Genomic DNA, 6,000 nt, shown 5'->3' with positions numbered 1-6,000 from the left:
TAAGGTACAGGAGCCTTAGGACTCACCACAAAATTCAGCGTCAGAAGTTTGCAAAGGAACATCGAAACAAGCCTGATGCATTTTGGAAACAAGTCCTGTGGACTGATGAAGTTAAAATAGTACTTTTTGGTCGCAATGAGCCAAATGGTATGTTTGGAGGAAAAAGGGTGCAAAATTTCATGAAAGGAACACCTCTCCAACTGTTAAGCACGGGGGTGGATCAATCATGCTTTGGGCTTGTGTTGCAGCCAGTGGCGCAGGGCACATTTCACTGGTAGAGGGAAGAATGAATTCAATTAAATACCAGCAAATTCTGGAAGCAAACATCATACTGTCTGTAAAAAAAACTGATGATGAAAAGTGGATGGCTTCTACAACAGGATAATGATCCTAAATACACCTCAAAATCCACAATGGACTACCTCAAGAGGCGCAAGCTGAAGGTTTTACCATGGCCCTCACAGTCCCCTGACCTAAGCATCATCGAAAATCTGTGGATAGACCTCAAAAGAGCAGTACACGCAAGACGGTCCAAGAATCTCACAGAACTGGAAGCCTTTTACAAGGAAGAATGGGTGAAAATTCCCCAAACAAGAATTGAAAGACTCTTAGCTGGCTACATAAAGCATTTACAAGCTGTGATACTTGCCAAAGGGGGTGTTACTAAGTACTGATCATGCAGGGTGCCCAAACTTTTGCTTCAGGCCCTTTTCGTTTTTTGTTATTTTGAAACTGTAAAAGATGGAAATAAAAAAGTAATCTTGCTTAAAATATTAAAGAAATATGTCATATTGTACTGCTGGAGTCAGGCATTGTTCAGCCAGCTCTTCGAGGGTTCATGGACGACATCACTATAACAACTGTGTCACATGTCCAAGCAAGATGGGTACTGGAAACCCTGGGTAATGTAGCCACTTGGGCGAGGATGCCCTTCAAGGCCAAGAAGTCCAGGTGCATGGTGATCAGAAAGGGCAAAGTTACTAGCAAGTTTAACCTCCAAGTTCAGGGTGAGGTCATCCCTCCATCGAAGATAACCCGATAAAATGCTTGGGGAAGTGGTTTAATGTGTCACTGACAGATGGGGCCAATGTCACCAATGCTGTGAAGCAGACAGAGGAATGGCTGAAGAAGATCGACAAATCCGGACTTCCGGGTAAATTCAAGACCTGGCTGTACCAATACGGCCTTCTGCTCAGGCTTCTCTGGCTCTTCACACTTTATGAGTTCCCCATGACTGTCATAGAGGGCATCGAGAGGAAAACCAACAAGCACCTGCGGAGATGGTTGGGAGTTCCCCCAACTTTCTCTTCAGTGGGCCTTTACATTCGTTCTGGGCAACTGCAGCTTCCCCTGTCATCTGTTGTGGAGGAATTCAAGGTGGCAAAATGCAGAGCCTTATTAAGCTTGAGAGATTCCAATGACGTCTTTACAACCAGATCTGGGTGCGAGTGGGCAGCCAACGCAGCTGTGGAGGAGGCAGTGTGTTCTCTGAAGCTGCGAGATATCATCGGCAACCCCTGCGTCAGGTGGCAAGGTCTCAGCTCAGTTCACTTCCAGACGTGGGGAAACGCAAGCATAAGGAACAGGCGAGACATGATACAGGCAGAAGTACGGATCCGTGAAAAAGAGAAGCGGATTTCAAAGGCAGTGGAACAAGGGTCCCAGGGTGCCTGGACAAAATGGGATCTACCTAAGCGCAAGATCTCATGGGCAAAGTTATGGAGACTGGAGCCCTTCCGTATTTCCTTCCTCTTGCGATCTGTGTATGACACCCTTCCTTCACCATTACATCTGTACACATGGGGGATGAGAGAGGACCTGAACTGTAAGCTCTGTGGTCAAAAGGGGACACTGGCTCATATACTGTCCAGGTGTAAAACAGCTCTAACTCAAGGACGGCGCCATGATAAGGTGCTTCTGGCTCTTGCTGACACACTAGAACGGGAGAGATGCAAGAAGAGGACGGCTGGCACAGATTTGAGGAAGGCCATCAACTCCATCAAAGAGGGAGTTAGGCCTTTCATAACCCAATAACCAAAGCCCAATCTGCTGCTAACAGCCAGGTCCTGGGAGGTGAGGGTCGATGTGGGAAGGAGGTTGCAGTTCCCGGATGTGGTGCACACAACCCTACGCCCGGACACTGTACTGTGGTCAACAGAAGACAAGAAAATAATTCTGGTTGAGCTGACTGTGCCGTGGGAGGAGGGATGGGAAGAGGCCCACGAGAGAAAGGCGTTGAAGTACCAGCCCTTAGTGCAGGAGTGTAAAGACAAGGGATGGCAGGCATGGTTGTTTCCTGTGGAGATTGGCTGCAGAGATTTCCCAGCCAAATCAGCATGGTGGTTGTTGTCAGATCTGGGCCTGGATGAAAGGAGCAAAAAACAAGCAGCTCGTAGGATGGGGGAAGAGGCAGAACGAGCCTCTTGTTGGATTTGGAGTAGGCGAGAGGAGAGGAGCTGGAAGACAGGAGCAGATGGTCAGTGATTTGGCCACCACTGCTGGCCCAGAAACTGGAGAGTGTCGTGGTTAAGGGTCGAAACACTCGGTGAAGGTTAGGAAGCACCTGATGACATCTGCTCCTGGCTGAAGGCTATGGTTACCTTATAAGGTAACTGGAGAATGCACCCTAACAGGTGTATGTAACAAGTTTATATTTGTGTGCTGTAGCACTTACTTTTTATTCGCAGTTATTTTGTAAATAACACTATTCTTTGCATTTCTGGTCAGATGCTAACTGTATTTCATTGGCTTTGTATTTGTACTCGGCACAATGACAAAAATGTTGAATCTAATCTAATCTTTAACTTTATGCCTTTTGGAAATCAGGTCATGTTTTACTCGCTTAGCTATTCACAGTAACAGAAATTTTGACCAGGGGTGCCCAAACTTTTGCATGCCACTGTATTTCCTCTACTTGCTCACCCTCCCTGAAATAACTTCAATTTAAATAAATGTGCATAATCTGCTAACATATGTCCAAGGAGATTAGTTTGCTAGATTGACTAATTTTGTGCCTTCCATTTATTTTAATACTGCATCTTTTTCTCAAATCCAGGTACTCTCAATATTGTTTGCCGTGAATGTCACTGCAGGACTCAAGTTTCAAAATAAAACATCTATTACTTTTAATCACCTATTCATTCAGCCAGTTTTTTATTAATGTGCAAGGACTAGTCAAATGTTTCCAACCCATTGACATCCATCACAATTTGTTTATAATTGTGGTTTTAGTTCCTCAAAGAACTTTACGTAAAATTCTCAAGAGATTACTGGGCATTCAAATTGAGTATTGATGTTAATGAGATGGTGACTGGTAATTTTATCCTTGTGATGAAAATATTTTAAAATGTATTCCTTGTTCTTTTCTGATTCAACAGCAAGAGGTATCCACAGAGAAAGGAAACACTGTACACATGTTAATGGTTATAACAATTACGTTATTAGGAATAAAACACAGAAAGAAAAAAAAAGTTAATGAAGTTGTAAAGGAGACAAAATGATGCTTATAAAACTATCACTAAGCCGCTTTATACAAGATACTTCTGGAGGGAACCGCAAGTGTCCCAACAGTTTCTCCAGTCTCGGACTGTCTGTCTCTCAAAAGTTCAAAGTAAGTTTATTATCAAAGTATGTAAATGTCACCATATACAACCCTGAGACTCACTTTCTTGTGGGAATACTCAATAATCCGTAATCAAATAATAATCATAACAGAATCAATGAAAGACAGCACCAACTTGGGCTTTCAACCAGTGTGAAAATTACAATGAACTGTGCAAATACAGAAAAGAATTAAATAATAACATTAAATAAATAAGCAATAAATTCAATTCAATTCAATTTAAGTGTAATTGTCATTCAACCATACATGAATACAGCCAAACGAGGCCAAGGTGCAAATCACAGTACATACAAGATAGCAAGCACATGTAAGATATCAGTAAAATATAGCCACACAAAAAAATAGTCCAGATCCTGAGTCCATGAGTGCTGCAGAAGTCTACAGTCAACCATAATACAGCGTTTCTTCAGCTGAGTGAATACTGGTGGTGGGTGGGGTGGCAGCACTGACTCCAGCCCGAACGCCATGCCACACTGCCCCCGGTGGAGCGCACTGGCCTCAGCGCCTCTCTCCTGGCAGCAGGAAATAGGCGACAGCACGGCTTGAGGCCTAGTCCTCGCTACGACTGAGGCCACGCTGCTCACCCGCCCTTCACCCCTGCTGTCCACAAATAAATTAGTGAATCGGACTTGTAGCATTCCACATTAACAACATTCAAAAGGGTCTTGCGAACACAAGAAAAACAACTAAGATGGTCACTCACTAATAGACTTCATGCCTCCTTCACGCACTAACTCTTCTGAAGCCTCTCTGACACGTAGCAACATGATCAGCATGAAGTCCAGCTCCTTCAGTTCTCCGCTAACGAACAACTCACTGATGGGATAGACCTGCAGTACTTTAAGGTCTTAAATGTCCAGCAGGATGTTGCGAACATAAAAAGGACAGTAGCACCCTTTGTTGATACCGTAGAAGCTGCTGTGATTGAATGCACTGCTACCTTACTGGAAGCATCGCGGTGCTTACCAAAAATATCAAGAACATGAGATGAAGAGTCCATAGGTTGTGGGACATCTCACTGAGGGGCCAAGTGAAGTTAAATGAAGCTATCCCCTTTGGTTCAAGAGCCTGCTGACTGAGGGGTAATAACTGTTCCTGAATCTGATGATGTGAGTCCTGAGGCTTCTATACCTTCTTCCTAATGGCAGCAGCGAGAAGAGAGCATGTCCTAGGTGGTGGGGGTCCCTGATGATGGATGTTGCTTTATTGCGACAATGCTTCCTGTAGATGTGCTCAATGGTGTGGAGGGCTTTACCTGTAATGGTCTGGGCTGTATCCACTACGTTTTGTGGGATTTTCTATTCAAGGAAATTGATACTTCCATATCAAGTTTTGATGCAGCCAGTCAATATACTCTCACCTCACTTCTATAGAAGTTTGTCAAAGTTTTAGATATCATGCCGAATCTTCACAATCTCCTAAATAAGTAGTGGCACTGCTATGCCCTCTTCATAACTGCACTTCTGTACTGGGCCCAGGGCGGGTTGTCTGGAATGGTAACACCATGGAATTTAATTTCACTGACCCTCTCCACCTCTGATCCTCCAATGATGACTGGCTCATAGACCTCAAGTTTCCTTCTCCTGACGTCAATAGTCAGTTCCTTGGTCTTGCTGACATTGAGGGAGATGCTGTTGTGGCAGCACTCGGCCAGATTTTGAATTCCCCTCCTATATGCGGAATCATCACCTCCTTTGATTTGGCCTATGACAGAGGTGCTGTCAGCAAACTTGAATATAGCATTGGAGCTCTGATTAGCCTCCCAGTGATGTCAAAACACTCTCTCACGGTCAAAACATGTATGAACCATCACGATGTCCTTGGCTCTATCACTAGCTCTTAGCGTTAGTCATTACACGGCTTAGGAGAGGATTTCCCTTGCACAAAGTAATTGTCCTTTTTTATAACCTTCAAGGCCTTTGACTCTAATGATTCTCCAGACAAACATGTTTTTTTACCATTATCTGTTCTTGAGGCTGTAGACTGGTATGCACATAAGTTCTCAAATTATTCTCAGGTCAGGAGTTTATTACTGTTTACAGCTAACACATTCAATTTATTTTAATGATTTCTGCAGCATTTTTGAGAGCTGATGTTTGGTTTACTTTCTGCATCATTGAAAGCTGGGGAATGTAGGTATTCAAGGGGAATGAAGAAAATGAGGAAAATGATGCTGGTGTAAGATATCAGCCTTGGTCCTATGGAATAGCAAACCGGGCAGCTGAGGCCAAATAGCCCACTCCTGCTTTTGTTTCATATGTTTTGAAAATAGCAGCAAATGCAGTGGTGATTTCTGTAACGTCTAGCCCATTGGAGAAAAGAGATGAGCTTTATTTATCACATGTACATCAAAACATACAGTGAAATGTGTTGTATGT

The sequence above is a fragment of the Mobula birostris genome, chromosome 10 (genome assembly GCF_030028105.1).
Source record: "Mobula birostris isolate sMobBir1 chromosome 10, sMobBir1.hap1, whole genome shotgun sequence".
Classification (NCBI taxonomy): domain Eukaryota; kingdom Metazoa; phylum Chordata; class Chondrichthyes; order Myliobatiformes; family Myliobatidae; genus Mobula; species Mobula birostris.
This window is presented reverse-complemented; position numbering follows the sequence as displayed.